The sequence below is a fragment of the Furipterus horrens genome, unplaced genomic scaffold (genome assembly GCF_987537825.1).
Source record: "Furipterus horrens unplaced genomic scaffold, mFurHor1.1.pri manual_scaffold_3, whole genome shotgun sequence".
NCBI lineage: Eukaryota > Metazoa > Chordata > Mammalia > Chiroptera > Furipteridae > Furipterus > Furipterus horrens.
Genome location: NW_028327173.1, coordinates 182,159,885 through 182,183,944, shown reverse-complemented (window position 1 = coordinate 182,183,944; position 24,060 = coordinate 182,159,885). Strand labels below are relative to the sequence as shown.

General features: G+C 37.6%; 1 protein-coding gene across 3 annotated transcripts in view; it reads left to right on the top strand.

The window, feature by feature from the left end:
• Positions 1–24,060, top strand: part of PPP2R5E (protein phosphatase 2 regulatory subunit B'epsilon) — a 134,133-nt gene that overhangs the window by 4,072 nt on the left and 106,001 nt on the right. The gene's annotated exons all lie outside the window — the stretch shown is intronic.

The following is a 24,060-nucleotide window of genomic DNA, read 5'->3' as shown; positions in this document are numbered from 1 at the left end:
ATAATTTATTATTATTATTTTTGTAGAGTTTCATATTTGTTAATATTTTGTGTTACAAATTGTGGGATGGGAGATTTCATACCTGCTGAAATTACTGGTGTGTGACCAGATATACTTTTTCTCCTTTTTAAAGGGATCCATTTAATATAAATAGCTGTGGGTAAATGAAAAGGAACTTATTATCAGGAGGACCTCTTACATTGATAAGTAGGAAAACTGAATGCCAGAGAAACTTTTAAGATGTCTGGGTCTATATTTTTTATTTTTTCTTCTGTTGACATTTAGATGTACATGTTGTATGCAAGGACAATTACAAATTGTACAGTCTTAGTTATAGGAAGTAGACCTAGTAGAGGAGACGGTACCATTAACTTAAATATAAAAATGATGTTTGAAAGGAAAAAAAGATACTCCGTAATTTATGACATGCATTTTTGTTTTCAGATGGTACAAATAGAAAATGTATATGATGATCATACTTGTGTAATGCTATTTTTCTCTTTCATCAGAATGAATTAAGGACTAGTTTTTAATATCAACCTATTTTCTCTGAATTAGACCTTTCAACTTTTGTTTAGGTGTGTGGATACTTTGTGCACCTTTAAATTTTCATCTATTTGCTTTATGTTTATGAACAGGCATTGTTTGAAATGAATTGGAACATAGCATTTATAGCATGGAAACTATGAAAATCTACCTGTGAAGGTAGATTTTTGTCCACCTAACATTTAACAGTGAAGAGAAAGGGACATGAAAACACAATGTACTAGAGTGGCTTAGAGGAAATCAAAACCTGGTTTTGCTAGTTCATTCACAAACATTTATTTCTGTAACAGTTTGTGAACATAAGTTATTATAAGAAACACCGGATATTGACTACAGGATCCTTAAACTTTAGCTTATGATATTTCAAACTTGCATTTTTCTCAGGGGATCATTTTTTTAAAGGGTGCGGGACTCATAAATGAGATTCCAATATTTATACTTGAAATCAGTGGAAACTAAATGAATGCTGATTACTGTAAAGATAGTATGTCTACTAGTTAGTAAAGATGAGCTCTTCTGAGGTGTTGGGGAAGGGGGCATTCTGGCTAAAGATTTTGTTGGGGGAGGGGGCATTCTGGCTAAAGATTTTGTTGGTAAAATGAAAATAGTCTTTATGAAAGCTTTGGAAGAAAAATGAAGGAAAAACTGTCTAGGGATAAAACTAACCATGCTTGAAATACAAAGTTTGGAGGCATATTGGTTTCTGTAATAACTTGTTTAATCTGAACTAGACATATAATAGCTATTAGCATCTATATCTGGCAAAGGACTTTATTCTGAGGAAGCAAATTAAACTTTTCTTAGGATTAGAAAGAGTTTTAAAACTTTATTATGTTAATTTCTTGGGGCACATGATAAAACTTTACATTAGAACTTATCTAACCACTCATAGCTGTGGTATTGTTTTGTGGCTAGTGCAATATGCGTGTGTGAGAAGAATTTGATACATGTTTTAATATTTTGTTGTTGTCTCTTTTTTATTGTAAACTACACATAACATAGAATGGACCATTTTCACCATTTTTCAGTGGGCATTAAGTGTAGCGTTAAGTAAATTCACATTGTTGTACATCCTCCACCAACTACCCATCTCCAGAATATTTTCATCTTTCCAGCTGACACTCTCTATCCATTAAACATTCACTCCTCATTCTCCCCTACCCTTAACCCCTTGGCAACCACTATTTTACTTTCCATCTCTAGGAATTTGACGACTATAGGTACCTCATATTAGTGGGCTCGTACAGTACTTTTTTTTGTGACTGTCTTATTTCACTTAGCATAATATCCTCAAGGTTCATCCATGTTGTGGCATGTGTCAGATTTTCTTCCTTTTTAAGGCTGAATATATACCATTGTATGTACACACCATGTACTTTTTATCTACCTGTCAGTGGACACTTGGGTTGCTTCCTCCATTTGGTTATTGTGAATCAGGCTGCTCTGAACATGGACATACAAATATCTGCTTGAGTCCCTGCTTTCACATTTTTTGGGTATAGAATGAGAAGTGGAATTGCTGGGTCAAATGTTGAATGTCTTTTGAAGACTCACCATACTGGTTTTCACAGCAGCTGCATCATTTTATGTTCCCACCAGCAATCGATAATTTCTCCACGTCCTCACCAACACTTTTTATTTTTTTAATAGGCGTGATTCATTGTGGTTTTGATTTTCATTTCCCTAATGATTAGTGATAACCATCTTTTCATGAGCTGATAGGCCATTGTATACCCTTTTCTCATTTTTTAAGTGAAGTCTGGTAGTATGGAAAAATTTTCAAGAACTTTGCTCTCCAAGAATATGATTTTAGTAAACTTGTTTATTTTTGTCAGCATAGGAGAACTAGAGATCAACAGGACCATATAATGAGTGTTGGACATATCCGTAAGCTTAATTCCAGATAGACTAAAAGTGATTCTAATGTAGTAAGCCCATTCTGGGAAAATATACTGGAAAGCATTCCATAAATTCGATTTCCATATGTATAGAATAACAAAGATGTATTATCAAATAAAGACTTTAGAAATGTGTATTTGCTATTGATTGTTGTAGTGAATGTGAAGCGTTTGTTAAATGATATATATGTATTTTCGAATTAACCTTTTGTATGTTACCTTTTCACCAACTTTAGGAAGTAATTTATGAAATACAAAGAAACTAGGAGGAATTTTTTTTTTTCTTTTGCAATTTCTTTAGGAGAAACTAGAATAAATTATATATGCATGCCAAAGGATAGCTATTGATTTAATTTTCTATAATACTGCTTTAAGTAAATTGGTAGGTTTGAGTTAATTTTATTTGGGGATACAGTATAAATTGCAGTTGAAATTTGTGGGTTCTTTAAAGAATAAAGTGAAAGATTTCCTCGAGGTATTTAATTTTAGGGGAGTTTGAAAATGGAAATTGTGTAAACATAGTTATTATGTAACTCATCTTTTTAATATGTAAATTTTGAGAGCTCAAAATTAGATATTCATTAATGACCACATATTTTGTGTGAGTGCATTACCAGAATGTTTATTTTATGCATCTAATACTTGACTGACTTATAAGTACCACTGCCATTCTTAGCATCTTAAAACTCTTTTTTAGTTGCAGAACTGTAATAAAGTGAGTTTCATCTATTTTGCCATTTTACTAATAAGTGGTGTTTTACAGTTTGTGTCAGTAATGTTATTTTCTATAGAAAGCAATACTAGCATGTAGTTTCCTATAAAATATATGGTTAGTGACCTGGATTTTCCTCAGTTATGGAGAAACCTTGAAGTACAGACATTTGAAGTTTCTCCATCTTCATATACTTTTGAAAATGTTTTCAGGGAGTCCTAAAGTTTTTGAGCTTGAGGGATTGTTATTCACTTTAGTAATAAAGGAAATCCTGTAGAAGGTTAGTTCCTTACATGCTTGATAAGAAAGTAAAGACTTGGATGTTTTCCTTGTGCCTACACCGCAGGACACGAAGCAAGCTGTGGCAGTTATTTAGGTAAGTCACTGAGTAAGGGCAATCAAACTGAGCCCTTAGGCAAACACACACATTTATATTAATAAGTAGTAGTATGGAAGTAGTAGTAGTAGTATCTGGTTAGTGATTTATGTTCTCTACCCACCCCATCCTCCCATACCTTATTTCCATTTTTCTTTGACTTTAAAAGATTATGTAAATTTAGATTTGAGTGAATGTTTTTGAAAACTACCATCTCTTTATGGGATGAAAGTGGTAGCATTATTTCTGGCCTCATAATTCATTATATGCTTCTGAGGCATTTTGCTGATAGTGTGGGCACTCGTTATTAAACATTCCCAAAACTGATGAGTGAAGGTGCCTTTCAGCTGAGAGAGACTCTGCCTCTTAGTTTTGAAACCTTTAGATCATAACACTGTTTCTATAACACTCCTCTAATGAAAACAGTTTCTTAAACTCTAGGCTTATGATTCAGCTTATTCCATTTTTGTTTTTTTAGGGTGACAGTTTGAGAGGACTTTAAAAATTCCAATTTAGTTTTTGTGCTTTTCTAATTACTGGATGAGATAATTCTCTTTCATCTATATCTGCTTTATGTAGTGTAAAGAAGGAATATGCAGATATAATTTCCAATTTTTTAATGGGCTAGTGCTCTAAAGTATATTTATAATGAGAATCATCTCATAAGGAGTAATATTCTCTAGTTCAGGGTTTATTTTCCTCCATATAGGTTATGATGCAGTGTCGCTCACAAGTAACCTAGCTTACTGGCTGTATTGCCTGGGCCAAGTGACTTAAGGCGTGATGTCTATCAAATGCGGATGATGATAATAATCAATACGTGTGGCAGTGTCACAATCAATAAATACTAGAATATGAATCATGTGGAATTGTTAGTTGACTATATATTTTCCTAGCAAAAAGTTGAAATTGGAAACTTCTTTGAAAATTATTAAATGAGCATAGTTTTGTAGTCATGAACCTTTTTCAGCCCCCAAATTCAGGGAAACAGTTGGCAAAGTATTGAATTTAGTAGACTAGTTATTTTTAAATATCTTTATTTGGAGATTTTCACCAAATGTGGTATCCTGCCACATTTTTTAGTGTAAATTTTATTTTTAATTTATTCATTTTTTGTATTATTAATACAGTTGCATGGTTCAAATTTCAGAAGATACAAAAGAATATTAATTATTATAAGGATAGAAAGACCTGTGTAATGGAGAATGCTTATCAGTGTTTTTCAGTTGATTTTTATTTCTTTAATACTTTACATGGACTATATCCATTTAAGGAAGAAAAATATGTAGTATGTATAGCTGTGAGAATTAGACTTTTAAAGCAAAAAGGGGAACTAGTTCTTATGGAACAATCTCAGCATTACTGTTTAGGTAACATCAGTTTCACACTGATTTCTGATTTCGGGAATAAGAACTTAAGGTGGTGAATGTAATTATTTTCAAGGGAAATTCCATTTATGGAGAGTTACCGGGTAATATTTTTGTTAAATAACTGGAAATTGTTTGCTATGACAGGATCTCCAAATTTTTTTTGTAATTGTTTACTCCTATCAGTAAAAATAACATATATATCTGTATATTGTACATGTGCTTTTATACAGATATGTAATGCCTGTTAACATATACCAACATAGGAAGTTAAAAATGATGATATTGAAAAATAAAATGTATAGAGCCCTAATACTTAATTTTTGTACCTCCTTTTCCCTTGTCTATTCCCCAACACATGCAGTGGCCCTGACCACATCTTTGTTTTGAGGTTTTGCTTCTAAGAATGAATCTTCTTTTTAGGTTTTGAGCCTTGTTAGTTTTGTAGCATTATGTGAAGAGTTGAATGAGAAAACTTCCTTCTTTACCTTCCTGAAGTTTTTGTCTAGGCTTTTGAATTTATTGCACTTAAACAGAATCTGAAATGAGGATTTTGCCAGTTTAAGGAGTATCATAGATGGTTCTTTGTGCGGGCTCTTATCTTGCTATCAGGGGTGGGTTTCAGAGGGCCCTTGACCCTCTTGAAATTCCAGGCAGTATTTTGTGTGTCTGTGCAGATTGACATTTTTTCTGGGCAAAGGCTTTCGAGCTTTTATCAGATTCTCAGAGGAGTTTCTCCAAAGGGTAGGAACCGCTGCTTTGGTGGTAGGCGTCGGTGTCCTCGCTCAGAGCAGAGAGAATTTGTATTTTAGTCCTTTTCTGTAGAAAGGAGATCTCATGACAGACAGAAGGTTTCTTCTGCATATCTCTCCTGATTTTTAATACTTTTTGATATCAAACTGAATTTTAAAAGATGTTTGAAGGTAGAAGTGACTACATGACACACGATTGGTGGTTTGAAAAATTAAACTAATTGAATAGGACTGCTCATCGTAAAATCAAGTGTGCCTGTAAAAAAGCATTTTTCCTGGAATAGCTAGGGATCTGGAAGAAGTTGGGAGGAGAAACTCAAGTTATCTTTGCTGATGAATAAATAGTTTATTATTTACTTATTTATTTTAAAAAAGAGATTTTATTTATTTATTTTTAGAGAGAGAGAAAGGGAGGGAGAAAGAGGGAGAGAAACATCAATGTGAGAGAAACATTGATAGGTTGCCGCTGGTATGTGCCCCTGCTGGGGATTGAACCTGCAACCCAGGCACGTCCCCTGACTGAGAACCAAGCTGGTGGCCTTTCACTTTGCAGAATGATGCCCAACTGAGCCACACCGGTCAGGTTGGTGAATAAGTAGTTCAGAAGGAGAAGAGAAGCGTTCTGCTGTGTGCCAGGCGATGTATTTACTACATGGCGTCCCACTGAAACTTCTAACAACACCAAGAGCAAGGATGTTTTCTGTTAACTACACCAAGTAACTTGCCCAACCCTACAGAGAGAGCCAGGGTCGGGACCCCAGTTCCTAAGCCAGTGCCTTCTCTATTAAGTGCACTAGCAGGAGATGAGCCCAGGTGGGCCCTGGAGCCAATTGCCATCGTGCTCATGCGGTGCTGGGATGATTTACTAAGTGAATCATCTTACTACCTTTTGAAGGAACCTGAAAATCGTAAGGGTACTGGGGTGATGAGAAAGAATGGGGGGAGCAGCCAGGTGGGCAGCAGCACTGTGGGAAGCAGCACCTCGGTGGAGATAGGGAAGATTCAAGGTAGAGCAGTGGGCCTCAGACTTGGCTCCTTGGAAGGGCCATGCAGTGCAGCCAAGAGGCAGGCAGGCAGGGTAGCCTGCACCTCCCGGTGGTAGGAAGGGGAAAGATGCTGCTTGGGACTCTGGTAGGGCTCCAGTGCTGTCACTGGAAAGGCATGTCCGACACAGGGAGGTTAGGATCTTTAAACTGGTACCATTCTGGCAGCGGTGTCCTTTACCATTCATCTTTCCATCTTCAGGAATTAGCTTATTATAGGAAAGGGCATGGGTTCAAGTATATGGGATAATCCTAGCTTTGTGAACTGCTGTGGGGCTTCTGTTTCCACTTTTGTAAAATGAGTCTGTTACTTCCCAAGGTGGCGGTGAGGTGTGAGATTTGGTGGGTAAACTGCCTAATGTGTGGTTAATAAATATTCCTTTCCTTATCATTCTGTTTGTCATTGATTTTTCTTAGAGTCACTCTTCTGGACCTGGATCTTGTTGCACAGTACATATCGTTGTAAGGGAAGAGTTATGTAGGCATCATGAAAAACTTTCATTTTATGGTGATGTTACATTTTAGTTTAATTCGTGGTTGCTTGTGCCTGGAACACTGTTCAAAGTGAAATGGTAAAACATTAAAAAGAACATGGAGAACATCAGGATTTGGCATTATTTCAGGGAAAGTACTGTCTTCTAATAAGGAAGATACAGACTTTTGAATTATCCTTTACCAAAGCACCCCTGGAAGACAATATCCGGAAGCAGAAGGGGATACTCCCCGGCAACAGCTTATAAGGAAATATAGTGAGTCTTTAGGGTGGGTTTAGGCTGCTGAAGAGCTATCTCATATTAGCAGTTTGGAAATCACAGATATCGTGTGACTTGCACATTATAGGCATATAACTATTTTTGAATGAATGTTTTGGAATCAAGAACATTTGTAGCAAAAACGAGTTTCTTTTGAGGGTCAGGAGGCTACTTCAGCCTTGTCTTATTAAGTTAACTTTCCAGAAAGATAGTGAGTGATGCATCAAAAGGACTGGTGTTTTTTCCCAATTTATGAGCAAAAGTCAAAATGACTTGAAAGCAGATTGATAACAAGGGGCTTTTTAAAAGTAAAAGGACATTTCAGAGCTCTCTGTTCTGCCTTGTCCTTCTATATTTGTCTTCCATCTACAACTAGTACAATGAACTGGTATTTTTAACAGTAGCCAGTGATCTAGAAATAATATTCCCTTCACTTTCAGAAAGCTTAGATATTTTAATCAAAACCAGTTAAAATGAGGTTCTAAAACTTAGTTCTGGAATTTACTGGGATGTGCCTGGATATAGGGCGAGATCTGTCTGTAAGGTTTCAGGTATGAAGAACTTTGACATTACTTTGGCTGCTGAGAAAATGTACTTTACTACCTAAATTTAGTTATTCCTTAAAGATTTTGGGTAGAGCTCTCCTTTGTGTTTAGATTTATATCTTAATGTTTTAAAAGGCATTTCAACTAATGGTGCAATTTATTTAGGCTTTTCTGGTTTAGTGGGATGTTCTAGAAATGGTGTATACTTTAGATGCCCTTGGGCTTAGGAGTGGTAGACCCTGTGCTCACACTCTTGAATTATGGTGTGGCTTGAATGAAATAAATTATGTACAAATGCTTTTCAAAGTATGTATGAAATAAACAGCTATGAAAAGAGTCTGCATATGTCCTGGCTAAATAGTCTCTCCAAGGGCCTTAAATTCTCATTTTTGTAATTGTTCTGGGGCTGTGTAATTCAATCCATTCATTCATCAAGTTTCTGAGCAGTGTGATGCATCAGACACTGCCCTGGGAACACACTGATGAGCAAAACAAGAAGGTTGATGAGGTTCTTCTCAAAAGGCCATTGTAGCTAGAGGTCAGAGACTGATGGGGCTGTTTAAGGTTGTCAGGACCAAATCATTCAGGCTGGTTAAAATTTGTCCTTGATCCTGTCCTTGTACATTTCCGTAAATATACAACCATAGAATATATAAATCATCCGTAAACTCCCTACCCAGTCACGAGCAATATTTTCTCCTTGTGTTTGTATATTCTTGTACTATACTTAAAATTTTTTCCTTATTCTATGTGATGATTAATAGCATTATAATTACTTTGAGATGGTCTTATCGTTGGAGTTGGGATTAGAAAAAGTTCTTGTCATGGTAACATTGTGCTCATCATAATGATACCGAGGTTTCTTTGAAGATAACTGGAAGATCACTTTAAGGTAGTTTTATTGTTGGAGTTGAAATTTAAAAAGTTCTTTCTGGTCATGATAACACGGTGCTTGTCATTTGACGATACTGAGATTTCTTTGAAAAAGAAATCACTTAATCATTGTTTGCTTTTAAAAAAGTGTTACCGATTTACTTTCAGACTATAAATGTAAGATGTACAAAATGTCCTTTTAAAGCTAGGTAAAATCCATTTGCATGTCCAGCTGTATGATCTGTTGGTGGCTCTGTGTTATTGAAGTTCATGATCTTAAGTTTTCATGTATTTTAATTCATTATTTTATGAGCTGCAGCTTGGAATAGTGGGGGACATAATACAATAGTTTTCATTCATTAAAAGAATAAAGGTTTAGAAGATTAGAGCTAGAATTACTGTCGGCACCAACTGAAGTTCATTAAGTAAGGATGCAAGCAACAGTAGAACTACAGTTAGGTAAAGCAATTAACATTGATGGTGTTATGGTTACTGTGAAGACTGGAAAAATAAATAATTGAAAATATTTTAAATTTAACAAATTCAATGAAGTTAAAAATTGAATCCATCTCCTTGTCACTTGCTAATTTTAAATTTTCTCTAGCTATTATGATTTAAATTATTTCGTGTTACCTGTGCTGAATTCTGTGGGAGGTGAAACTTGAGTGGAGTGAGTGCTTTTCAGTACCAGTGCTTGAGGCAGACCTGGATTCGAGATGGTTTACAGAAGAGGAAAAGCATCCTTTATGATAATCTCAGACTCTGGCCTGTGGGAGAGTCTGACAAAATAAATAAATAAATAAAAGGAACATGGGGTGTGGAGTTTTGACAGCCAGTATTTATTTATTTATTAAAAATTTTACTTATTTTCTGAGAGGGGGAAGTGAGGGAGAGAAACATCACTTGGTTGTCCCTTGCACGCCCCCAACCAGGGACCTGGCCCACAACCCAGACATGTGCCCTGACTGGGAATCCAAACCCCTGACCTTTTGGTTCATAGGCCAGGACTCAAGCCACTGAGCCACACCAGCCAGGGCTGACAGTCAGTATTTAAATGACCACTCTTGTACCTCAGTGGTTAATGAATTTCAAAATAATTTTAGAATCATTTTGTGATTAGTCAAACAGTGTGCAGTCAGTCCTTTTGAGTGCAAATCTGTATTTAATATTAACATTATTGGTGAAATTATATATATTTTCACAGTTTTACTTAATGGAATATTATTTTTCATTTGCTTGGTAATGTAAGTAGAACTTACACCTACATTTTTGGGCTAAAAACATTCCCTTGCCCCTTTGTTTTTTGAGCAAGGCTGTTTATAATTCTCTACTGTCTTAAGAGAATAATTTCTTCACATTAGGGTATCGTAGTTAATGATTGGTACTCATTTCTCTTCATAAATGCAAGGATAATTGCGCAGTTATTTGCCTCTTTCTTGGTGAGACAGTCATGAAATTTTGCCTGACTCATTTGAAAAAAATGAGAGATCAGAAACTTCTCTGTAGGGTGATTTTTGAGGACTGATTAAGTTAATATAACGCGAATAGTAGGTTTCAGAGCACGGTGTTATATAAATGTTTGCTGTACTTGCCGTTGTTTTGATGTTATTATAATTTATTTATAAAATACTTATAATCTGTATTTTAAGAGTTGGGTTTCACGTGGATCTTTTAAAGATGATTTATTCCTTTAAAATCCATTAAGTCTACCCATAGACTAAATTGTTTAAGTAAAACAGTATATCACTATATATTGCATTTGCTAATGAATTTAAAAAGTATTTAAAAGCATTTTTGAGTGAAGTAACATTGGGAAGCTGTCAATGTCAGTATGTTACTGGATCCAGGGACTAGTCTAGCCAAGTGTGAGCTGCTTGGCTTTATGAGAGATGTTAAAGCATTGTATTCACCTGCCTTCCCCAGCTGGTATGTGTCATGTGTTGGGGGAATTGGGGAGTTGGATGTGTGTGATGACACTGAACGTTGTCACTGTGATACATTGGGAGGGTCTGTTGGTGGTTGCTAAGAGGTTGGTGAATGTTACCTGGACAGATGGGAAATAGCTGCTAATTTCACATCTTTCATTAAGAGGGAGCATTGAAAAATTTAAAAAAAAATCTAAAGATGTTGGTAGGAGTTTTACAAAAGTATCTTTGGAGCAGGTGGCTTTGAATATGAATTTAATATATGTTAGGAATTTTTTCTTCATTTGTAAGTTTTTACCTCAAGCTATATTTATGAACTGAAATTATGGATTTGTTGAGCACCCATAGTTTTGATTAGCAGTGAAATCTGTATTTAGTCTTTATTCAGACCTAGAAAATTTTTTTCCTTTTTCTTCCTCATGGGAAGCTATGGTTATTACATTGTTCAAACCACTCATTTCGTATACGTATCTCAAAATAATGAGTGTTATCATTGACATGTCTTGAGTTTCTATTGAGAAAAGGACATGTGTTCAATCCCAGTGGAATTTTTTGCTTTTATAAGTGAATTCAAATAAAATAAGCGTGAATGAAAATACTCACAAAATTAATACGTACATATAATTTGAAGTAGGTATAGAATGAGGGAAACCAGGGTTCCAAGAAATAACTGACAGTTCAGAGTTCAGCACATGTGGGTGAATTGGAATGTCCATCAGAATTCTCCCTCCCGAGTTACCTTCCTTAGCTGGTAGATGCTGGTGTTTCTTGAGTTCTTACATCTTATTCTAAAGATTTTAAATAAAGACTCCAAAACCTAACAGTGAAAGCCTTAGTCAAGGCAGGGCATTATCAGTGTCTAGACTGTTTTACTTCAGCTTTATTGAAGCAAGAGAAAGTCTCCTGTAGCTGTTCTTCACCCCCCTGCACCTCTGCCGCCAATCTGTATAACATTTTTATTTTTAAGAAAGAATTTTACACATCTAGCTTTTTCTTCTCTGTATTTTTCCGTCCTCAGTTGTAGCATAGGAGGCTAGATAGACTGGCGATGAAGACCCAAAGATGTTGCATGTCCAGCAGGGTAGGTTTGTGAGCCAGCCAGCCAGTATTAGAATTCCAGCCAAGTTTCCTTGCATGTTGGGTGACCTTGGACCAATGACTTTCTCAGAGCCTCACTTTGCTCATCTGTAAAGTGATAATATGATCTGCTTTGCAGGATTAGTTTGGGAGGTGATGTGTGTGAAATGCCTAGACCAGTGCTGACACGTAGTAGGCACTTGGTAATTGACAGTTGCTATGATATTTCCATCCTTGAGATCAGGGACCATGTCCATTCATGACTGTATTCCCATTGTCTAAGTTACTGCCCCCTTCACATCTTCACAGCTCAGTGAGTACCTGTTGAATGAACCATCCTTTCACCTAGGAAAGGAATTTTTTATGTAAATAAAATGATGCTGACTCATAAAATCACTTCTTACTCATTCCTTTTTCTTTCCTGGGTTGTATTAAATATTCTTCTAAAGAACTTTTTAAAAAATGCAGTGTGTTTTTGTGCAGTGTAGTTGTTTCATAAACTGAGCATAGCTTTAAAAACAAAGGTTTCTGATTGTGGCCCGCTGTGATTAGCTGGAAAGGTGCTGTGCTCGACAGAACAGTCTCTCAATATGAAAGGCCTAAGGTTATCAAAGGTTTCCAAGTGCTTTGACAGGCTCTGGGCATAAGTTTCCTTTTCTGGTTTTATCCTCGGTCATTTCAGCTCTGATTGAGAGCTGGCAGTATCTGGTGTGTAAGGAGATATGGAATGAATGTTTATTGAAGGGTTGTATGAATGAATATGGTGATTGTTCAGATATCAGAAGTTAGTGAGGTCTGTATTAGGTGGTATTTATTTGATCAGTTTTGGAGAGCAGAAATATTATACAAACATTAAGTGAATTTCAGTGTAGCAGCCCTAACACTAAAAACAACTCAGTTTCCTGTCACGTCTCAGGTTTACACCAGACACAGATCTGCTGATTCACAGGAGTTGTCGCTGGCACTAACCTGGCGCTTTTCCGCTCTCCTTGGAATACACCATAGAAAACTTTTCACTGGACTAGAACTCGGGACCTGAAAAACATTCCCTTTGTATCGTCTCCTCTGGGTAGATTTGTGGGGGATGTGTGAGTGGAAGAGCGAATTGTGGGAGAGTGTAATATTCTAGTTCTTTCTTTCCCTCCTGCCTGGCCCCTCTTGCCTTATAGGGCTTTATGTCAGCTCAGAGGCACTGGTTCTGGCTCATCATGATTAATGAAAGATGAGTGCTATAAAAGTTCCTGCTCTGGTCCTCTGTGTAGTTTCTCTTTTCTCCTAGATGGACTTTTTCTCTTCACCCAGCCTGTCTTTACTTTTGTTTGATGTGTGTTTAGGACATTTAAAAAGCTTACTTTAATTCTGGCCTTGGGCAATCATAATTAAAAAGGGAAAGTTTCTGTTTGCTGTTGCAGGAAGCCTCTTCTTTTCACCTCTCCCCCTTCCCACCCCCTCCAGTTGGTACATTTTTTAATACTGAGGAAGAAGAGAATTTTAGATTATTCTTGTTTCTATCCTTTCATTAGTGAGTATAATTAAGAGGTACGAAGATTTGATGTGTTTCGCTAAATTTTTAAGTAAAAGTGGAAACATAGTGGTCCATATTTTTGAAAATCTGTGTACAGAATTTGGGAAGATTTTCTTTACTAGAAAGCTCATTTCCAGGGGTCTTCATTTTGCGATACGTAATTTGATAAAACCATCTATCTGTATCTGTCCTTGTCCTTCGTACTTGAAGGAGATGCAGTGTATGTTCCCAGTAGACCAGTGTGTGACCCTGGGAGGCCTTTCTTTGATGAGCTCATCTTCAGAAACATAGGTAATCAGGACCTGTCTCCAGGAATTTTTTTCTTTCTCCAAAACTCATTTCCACATGTCAAATGTAAACTAGGCCCATAAACTGTAGCGAGTGCTTTCATTTAACCATCCAAACAATTTCTGTTCCAGTTCCAAAAAAGGTAATTTTTCCCCACCCATTAGATACGTAGGTTTCCTTCTTTTCTGAGGGAGAGTGGGGCCATTCATTACTGTTTAGTTCTTTTTGTGATAATAGATGAGCTGTTGTAGAAATCCAGCCAGTCAACATATAATAAATATTAATGTTAGATTTTTATAGAGTTTGGAAGGCTCTGGTAGTAGAACACATATGTAGGGAGGATTCTACTTAATTTAAAGGGTAGCTTGAAAGAATTGTAAATGTTTTTAGTTTTTAAAATTGTTGTGCCAAGCATAACTTTTAAGAAAGAAATAGTCTTGAAGGTGGTACAAAGAAACTGTAAATAGTGGTTATCCTTGGGGAATAGGAATGGAGGGTTTCACTGTCTACCCTGACATTGAAGAAAAAGTCCTTTTATCCACCCGTCATCCATCTACCCATCTGTTTGTATCAGCCAAGGAAGAGAGGTCTGGCTTGTGATCTCTTTAATATAATTGGTTTCTTCTCCATGAGCAAAGAGCTTTAATTGCTTATCTATCTAGATCACCTTGAAAAAGCCTTATTTTTGATGTTCAGCAGGAGGGAAAAGTACGTGGTAATTTTCAGAAATGATGTGGGGCATTTGAAAGAAGAAATTCTATTGGTGTGAAATCTTTTATTCTCCCTGTTTTCTGAGATTCTTATTGTGGTGTTTCATTGCATGAAGAAGTCATCTCCTCGGCTGTCACACCACACTTAATGAACTACATTGTAATTTGTGACTTGTGCTCGCCCCTTTCCTAATCAGCTCATCACCTCAGCACCGTCATGCCCGTTCTCTATCAATTTACTTTAGGTATGAAATTTCGTTTTTGTGTAACGCCATGAGAGAAACCAAAAGATCTTAGTGTTTTGCATTTGATTGGGGGCATAAAAAGATGTTAACTCAGCTTTTGCTGCTTAAGAAACCACTCCAAAACTTAGTGGCTTAAAAACAATAGCCATTGATTTAGTTTACCATTCTGTGGTTGGACAGTTTGGGCCAGTTTCAGTTGTGTGGTGGTCCGGATCTCCTCTGGGCTCACTCTTGCACCTGGAGTCAGCTGGCAGTTAGTGGTCTCTTTCGCTGTGTGAGTCTTATCATCTAGCAGGTTAGTCTTGGGTTGAGCTCCAAGAGAGGGCAAGTGCAAATGCTTAAGTACTTTTTAAATCTCTGCTTACATTATGTTTGCTGTTATCCCATCGGTCAAAGCAAGTTTCAAGGCCAGCTGAAATTCCAAGGGTGGAGAAAGATTCCACCTGTTTGTTGGAGGAGCTCTAAAATTATACGGCAGTGGCATGAGTACAAGGAGGGAAAGAATTTGGGGCCATTTTTCCAATCTTCCACAGATATTCTGAGGGCTCCAAGTCTTCTTTCAATGGATATTGTCTCTATTTTGAAATATATCTGGAATCCAACCATTTTTCATTTACCTCCTCTGCTACCTCCTAGTCCAAACCACTATTCTCTTTGCCCCTAACAGTCTCCACATGTCCGCCCTTGTCCCTTGTGCAGCATACAGCAGCCAGAACAAACTTAAAAATGGTCTCTCATGCTGTTCTCATTCAGGATAAAATTTAAATTCCCTCCTGAGGCTGCAAGACTTTACATATGGCCCTTTTCTGACCTCATATCACTCTCCTGCTCACACATCCTATTCCAGCTACACTTCCCTTCTTGCTGTTTCTCAAATACACTGAACATGCTCCTGCCCCCGGGCTTTGCATTTGCTGTTTTCTTGCCAGATATTCAGCATGGCTCCCTCCATTTCTTTTAAGTCTGTTTATATGTCACCTTCTCAGGCCTTCCCTGATATACCTACATAAAATAATGTTCATTCCCACCAATTTCTGGCTTGCTTTATTTTACTCCGTGGCACTTATCACCACCTGACACTTGTTTATTTTCTGTCTCCTCCAGTTAGACACTGTAAACTCCACAAGAACAGCGATTTTGAGTGTTTATCCCTAGTTCCTAGAACAGTGCCTGGCACAGGACACATGTTCCCTGAGCCTCCGTGGAATAACTGTTAAGTGAAATTCATCCCCTAGTTTTAGTGGTGGCTCTTTCCCAGAGCTGGTAAGGTCTGTATCTCGTCATTACTGAGCTAGAGGCAGCCTGTCTCTTGCCTGAAGCTCAGTTGGACTAGTGCAGTAATATTTTGTTGGGGACCCCCAACCCGCAGAGACCCCCTGATGTCATGGATGGAATGAAGACTTCCCAGGCAGCCTGTGCTGGGGGAGAGGAGAAGGCCGGCAAATGTCTGAGAGACAAATGCCTCGATTGCCTTTCTCCAAGGTCTTTTATTGAGTGCAGTAAGCTGAAGGGCATATAGCATGCATGCAAAGCTCATCAACCAATGTTAAACAGTGCTGATTACAGAAAACAGATATTGTTCAGGGATAACAATTGAAGGAACATTGAGATCTCCCTCAGGGCAGGGTGTGTTGGACACAAAGGCTGTAAAATAGGGAGAGTAAGTTCATTCTGAGTTAAAGTTAAAACCTCTGCTGCTGGTATGATAAAGCGATCAAGCGAGGTTAAAAGAACAGGGCAAACTTCAAAGGACATAAAGCATTTTCTCATGACCCGATTCCCACTGGGGCCCACTGGCTATAGCATCGAGGCACGTATGCACCCAGCTTTCCCGGTTTTCTGGTCAGGTCTTACAGGCTTCATTTTCTTTGCCTGGCCTGCATGGGACCCCAAGTCTCGATACTTTCCCAGGTGGACCCCGACAATATTTAATGAAGTGTTGATCCTATTCTGCTGAAAAAAATTTAAGCAATTTTAAGCTGATGATATTCGGATCATTCTTAAAAATAAATACCTGTTTTCATGGATTTAGGAATATAATCATTCCATTATATGCTGATGGGTTATGAAAATGCATAACTGTATATATGTATGTTTTTTGCAGAGTGTAACACACAGGAGCAAACACTGTAGGCTAGACATGGAGGCTCAGGTAGTTGTTGTGATGTTACTACCTTCTCCTTGTGCCTGGCTGGTTTGGCTCAATGGATTGAGCGTCGGCCTGTGAGCTAAGTGTCGCTGGTTCGATCTTCCAGTCAGGGCACATCAGAGAAGGAAAACTCTGACTCCAAAAAACCTCCGCTGCCTTGCGGCATACCTCTTCAGGGGAAAGGCTAAGGGAGTAAACCCCGACAGAAAATCCGGAGCCGGAGTCCCTAAGGCGGTTTGACGTTGTAGTCAACACCGGCAACTCCTGCGGCGCACCTGAACCCAAGCTGTATCGACTCTGTCTTTCCCTTGGACCCTTCAGCTGCGAAGAGAGGGGTGGTCTGCTGCATGGGCAACAGCAGACCCTCCATATCACCCTGCCCGGGCTCTGTAGCTTCAGCTTCACTGGAGAGGACACTCCAGCGTCATCGCAAGATGTCGATTCAACACGGGAGGGGACAGATACCGTGTCACTCCCGAGTCGGACTGCACAGCCATTCTCGGCGGTGCAGATAGACTCTTAAGAAGCTACACCATTGTCTCTCGAGACGGACGGCTGCCGACGACTACCTTCTCCTTGTACTCTTGAAATTCCTTCAGTTCCCCAAGCCTCCTTTTTGTTTTCTTTTTTTTTGTCTGTGTCCCAAATTTCTCAGGCCCCACTGGGCCAGGCTTTCTCTGAGCTTTAGCTAACCTAGGCTTAGTGTTGCTGTCCTACAAGTGTAGTTTGTTTCTCAAATGGCTTTCTTATAGCTGCTTCTGAGGCTTAGAACCAGAATGCTCTTTGTCCACAGGAGTTAACCGTTTGCAGGTATGTGTTTGTAACATAAAGTCAAACCTCTAATTTGGAATAATGAGATGGAATGAGAATGAGTAGGAGGAAGGGCAGTCTGGCCTAGTGAAACCTCTGAATGACAGAATGTTTAAAAATAAGGGCAATTGTATGATTTTTAAATTATAGTGCCTATGACAAAGATATAACTGGGATATAGTGAGCCATGTGGAAATATTTACAGTTCACAACAGGCCTACAGAATAAGCTACGAGTTTTAAGCAGCAGGGTCTGTGTAGGAGTAAAGACCTAGGATTTGAAGGCAAATTCAAAGAACACAAGAAATCATTAATTTCTTTAAAAAAAAGAGATTATTTATTTATTTATTTATTTATTTATTTTTAGAGGAGGGGAAGGAGGAAGAAAGAGGAAGGGAAACATCGATGTGAGAGAGAAATATCAGTTGGTTCTCGTACATGCCCAACTTGGGACTGAACCTGCAACTTAGGCATGTGCACTAACCAGAAACCAAACTGGCAACCTTTGGCTTTGGGGGACAATGCCCAGCCAACTGATCTACCCCAGTCAGGGCTGTGACTGACTTCTTTCACTTAGCATAATGTTTTCAAGGTTCATTAGTGTTGTGGCATTCATCAGTATTTTATTTCTTTTCATGGTTGAATAATATTCCATTACAACACATTTACTTATGCATTCATCAGTTAATGAACTTTTGGGTTATTTCCACTTTTTCACCATTATGAATTAATGCTACTTTGTTTTTGTATGGGCATATGAGAGTATTCTGAGTTTGCTTGGTTAAATATTTTAGGAATGGAATTGCTTGGTCACGGTAATTCTATATTTAAGTTTTTGAGGAATTGTCAAAATGTTTTCCAAAGCAGCTACACCATTTTGCTTTCCCACTAGTGGATGTTTAATGAATCCAGTTTCTCTACATCCTTGTCAACACTTGCTACTTTTTTGTCTTTTCGACCATAGCCATCCTATTGGTTATGATTTGTGTCATTTCCCTGATGGCTCTTGGAGTTGAACATCTTCGCATGTGCTTATTGGCTATTGGTATGTCTTCTTTGGAGAAACATCTCTTAAATCAATTGCCTGCTTTTGGTTTGTCTTTCTTTTTTTGAATTGCAAGACTTCTTTTAATATTCTGAGTACAAGTCTTTATTGTATATATGATTTCTAAGTATTTTCTCCCATTCAATGAGTTGTCTTTTTTACTTTCTTGATAGTGTCCTTTGAGGCAGAAGGTTTTGATCTTAATGGGGTCCCATTTATCTGTTTTCCTTTTGCTGTGTGTATGTTACTTTACTGCCATTTATTAAAAGATTTTATTTATTTATTTTTAGAGAGAGGAGAGGGAGGGAGAAAGTGTGGGAAAGAAACATCTATCAGTTGGTTGTCCCTCACATACACCCCATCCAGGGACCGAACCCACAACCCAGGCCTGTGCCCTGACCAGGAATCCAACTTGCGATCTTTCAGTTTGTGGGATGATACCCAACCAGTTGAGCCACACCAGTCAGGGCTTTTACTCATTTTTAACCCCTAGTTGTCTGCAGAATTTTGTTCTAGGAACAAGAGAACCAGGGTTTTAGTCAGTTCTGTTACTGATAAATGGTTGAAAGTGGGAAAGTTGCTGTCTGTCCTGCCTCTACCTATCTGTCTCCCACAACATTGTCCTAAAAATCCAAGCTGATCGTGTCACTTCCCTCCTCACAGATGTTCGTTCATTGGTTTTCCTTTATCCCCAAAGGATAAACTCTAACCACTGAAATTTGGCATTTAAAGTTCGCCCACCAGCTGGCCTGCTCTGTTTCTTTGGCACATCTTCTCTAGAGGTGCCAAATATCTCACCAGTGTCTAAACCTATGTGGAGTATCTTACCTACATCTCAATCTTTCATACCCTTTTCCTGCTTCATTACTCTGCATGTTCTTTTTTTCTTAACTAAGGGCCTCCCTCATACCTTACTCCCTAAATATCCTTTCAGGATCCAGGACAAACGTTCATTGTTTTGTCTTGGTAGTGCCTGGCACATAGTACATGTTTAATAACTATTTGTTGAATGAATGATTGAAAGAAACACTACCTTTTCTTGAAAGTCTTGCCAATATACCAAGTTATTATTTCCTCTCTTAGATTCCTAGAGTGTATCCTTTTTTTCCCCTAATCCTCACCTAAGGACATGTTTATTGATTTTAGAGAGAGAGGAAGGGAGGGAGAGAGAGAAGGAGAGAAACATAGATTGGTTGCCTCTTGTACACATCCTGACTGGGGACCATTAGCCTATGTGCTGCTCTCTGACTAGGGACCAGAGATGCAGCACAGGCATGTGCCATGACCGGGAATTGAAACTGTGACCTTTCAGTTCAAGGTACGATGCTCCAACCAACTGAGCCACTCCGGCCATGGCCCTAGAGTGTATACTTTTTAATATCTGTTATAATATGCCACACTGTTTTGTAATTTATTTGTAATATCTTTGTCTCTCACCCAGGGATACCCAGGGGAGCAGATGCTACGTCCACTATGTTCTCAGCTGAGTTTCTGGCACATATAGTAGGGTGTTTGCCTGTGAGTGGGTTAATTTCTCTGGAGAACTCTGTTAAGTGAAAGAAGGGATGCGTCTGGTCTGGATTGTGGTTCTCAGCTTTCATGAATTATGAATTAGTTTAGATTTAAGATTGTAAGAGTGTGTGCAGAGCACATGTGGAGTTAAAGCTTAGAAAAAGGCACTCTGCAGGTTGCAGTCCAAACTTGGACAGAGACTGCAGACAGACTGGCTCTGAGAGCACAGCCTCCCTTGCCTGGGAAGAAGTAGGGAGAGCAGAATGAATGGCAAAGAATTGAGCACATGAGCAGGTTGTTATTATTATTCCATAATACCCACTGTTTATGTGGATTTCCTCAATTTTAAAGTAGTTACTATCAAGTTTAATTATCTTTTTGACCTTAGAGGTGTAAAGTTGCCTTTGGTATCTTTGGAAACTTCTTTGGAAATTACCAGATTACAGAATCCTACTAACGCTGTATGATTTCTGCCAGCTCTAAGATTTTACAGTTCAAAACTTTTTCTTTGCCATGAACTATTTGATTACTTTATTCCTCAGTGACCTCTATCTTCTTAACCTAAGTCATTCAAGCCATATTTATGTGTATTGCATCATAACATTAATTCATCCAGCAACATTGTACTAGGAATTTTCTAGGTGCTGCAGAGGCCAAGGTAACTACATTAGCATAAATTTAACAGTATTTATTGAATAGGAATTTTATGCCATGCCCTGGGCATAAAGTGTGAATAAGACAGGCAAGGCTCTTACATTATACAGGTTCTGGCTTTTCATGGGTGTTGGTTTTTTCCCTCCCCAGCGTGACTGTTAGCTATGTTGTTTTTTATTTATTTTTTTATTTCATTCCCCCTATCATTTTAATACCCCAGATAAATACCGGTAGTTTTCAGGAATAACTTGATTAACTTGTTTAGTGGGGTTCTTTTGATTGCCAAGAAAAACTCTGCTAGCCAAGAAAACATGAGAACTGTTTGGAGAAATCAGACTTTGAAGTTTATAATCTGCACAATATGTACACGTCTTCCAAGTGGTCATTCAGGTAGTGTGGTAGGAATAATTTATTCCTGTGGTTGATTTTTCATTTGGAAGAAAATTTTGGAAATAGCTTAGAGTATTAATCAGTACTTCTCATACTCCCTAGTTCTTTAAACAGATTTCATTTCCTTTTTTTTTTTTTTTTTTTTTAGTAATTTATTTGTTTGTTTGTTTATTTTTTAGAGAAAGGGGAAAGAGAAAGGGAGAGAAACATCACTGTGTGGTTGCCTCTCACTCACGCCCCCAACTGGGGACCTGACGTGCAACCTGGTAATGTGCCCTGACTGGGAATCGAACCAGTGACACTTGGCTCGCAGGCCGATGCTCAATCCACTGAGCCACAGCAGCTAGGAGGTTTCATTTTTGAATAATGAACTTATGTGTTTAAATTTTGAACTCAGAACACTGGCATGTGATTTTGGTACTGCATGCTTAATAAGAACTTCAGAGTTTTTCTGTTTTGTTTTGCTTTGCTATTAAAACTACGCCTGTGCCCTTCCTTAGTAAAGCAGAATTTTGTTTGTTTGTTTGTTTTAGTTGATTGAATTTTTTCCCAAATAGTTTTCCTCACATTCTGCTGTCTGAACCTTTTAAATAAGGGCATTTAAAGTCTTCATACAATTCTTTTAGTGTTATTATACCTAAGAGGAGAAAGACTGATTTTCTGATGTGAAGCTAATTAAAATATGTAATACATTAAAACACTTTTGGGGAATGATAGTAGTAGGGAGTATTAAAACAGAACATCTTTTAAAACACGTCTCCCTTGCAATTCTTAAAATGTGATTTAAATGTACTGTTTTTTGCCGTTACTACTTCTTGTTACCTCCTTGGTCTGGAACAGTTAGTTGTTCTCAAACTTTAGTGTGCATAAGAATCAACAGAGGAATTGGTTGAGTTGTTGATTCTCATCTGTAGTCCCCAGTGGTTCTGATCCGTAGATTTCGCCTGGGGATGTGTAGGCCAGATGGTTTGGATGCTGTTAGCCACAGACCGGACATGGACTTGGAGGCTTCACAATGTTCCTTTTAACCTCTTTTCTTAGCACTCCCCATACACAGGCCATCTGGCCCGTTCCCAGCCTGCTGCCCCACACCCCATGTTCTTGAATGGCCTCAGTGACTCTGCTCTATCCATTCCCCTCAAGATGGACATGAATCTCCTGCCTTCCGAGGGGCTCAGCTCAAGAGGTGGGCTTCCTAAGATGGTGCCTTCCTCTAAACTCCTTAGTATATAAGGTATTTTTTAAAAAAATCACCAATATTAGGAGTTACTCCTAAAAATAAATATTTCTAACAAACTGGCCCAATATTCTCTCATGATAGCTATTGGTTGGAGCTAATTAGCAGCATTTGGTATTTTATACAGTAGTTTGCAAGTCTCACCCATTCTTGTTACTCCTTAATTCTGGGAAGGGGTCATTTGTTTTTTATTTCTACATTTGTGCTGCCTTATTTTCATTGAGCTAGTTTTACTCATTAACTTCCCCTGTTTGGCTCTTGTAGTGTATGGAATATGTAATTCTTGATTTGTCCATATTGCTCATTGGACCATTACCATATATTGGCCTGCCTTACTAATATATCTCCCAGGGCTCCCATGTATAGCTTCACAGGTTGTACACTGCATAACATTCTGCGCTGGCCCTCTGCCTTTTAATGTAAAAAATAGTCCTTTTATCTCAGTAAGATTTTAACTGCCTTGAAAGTAGGAACGTTTTAGGTTTCTGTGTTCTCCATAGCACCCAGTAACTATATTCAACTTATTAATTCTCATATTTTTAATCAGTTTCGTATAATACAAAAACATGGTGGTACTATTTTATTTTTTATTTAGAAAAGAACTGTACTGACAGAAATTATTTAATATTAGCCAGAGTCTTAAATTTGATGGATGTTATTTTTTTATTTTTAGAGTTCTATTTCCACCAGTGCTTCATTTATATTATAATTTAATAAGTTTTTGACAAGTGATGTTTTAGCAGCCATCAAAGTACTACTGATTGGATGTTGTCTTATGGAATATACAGTTGCTAAAAGAGATTTTGATGTAAGGATTTTAGTTAGAAACCTTAAGCTAAGTTTTTCTGAGTCTTGCCAAAAAGAAAAAGAAAAGAAAAGAAAAGAAAGGTACAAACTGTTTATATATGTTAACAGTTGAATGTATTTTTGGTCTTTTTCTAAAAAAGAGAAAAGGGAACATTATTAAAGTTACAAGTCTTGCATTTATTATTGTAGAAAATACAGATGAATATGACAGAAGGAGGTAAATATCATCCTTACTCTCAGCTCCAGAAGTGATTACCATTTCAAACATTTTAGTGTGAATTCTTCAAGCTCCCCAACCCTGTTTGGGTAGTGGGGTGGTGGTAGCAGAGACTATATTTATATGAGCTAATGGTCTTAAAAATAATTCTGAATTTATTTGTAAGTAAAAGTATTTTTGAGGGGCTAATTATATCTTATCTCAGTATTGTTAGCTAATCTGGTAGAAGTTTAACAGATCATCACTGTGAATAATTTATATTAATTTGCCTTTTTGTCAGGTCAAATTGAGTGATTAGCTTATTTAATTAGTAATACACCCCCTAGTCAGATCATTGCTTATTGAACCACAGCGCTGAAATGTAAAGAATATAAAAGTGTACAACTAGAATATTTAGTAGTAGTATGTGCTTCTGCCTGAAAAATCGATGTTTACATTTTGGGAACCACTGAATTTTTTGATTTTTGTATTTTAATATTGAAAATTGAGCCAGAACATTTTTGTTTGTAGTTTGGGGAACGAGAGTGTTTCAGTTTCTGTGAATGATGATTTATGGTATGTTTACATTTTTCCAGTTCTCTTATTTTTTCAGTTTTCAGGCAGGAA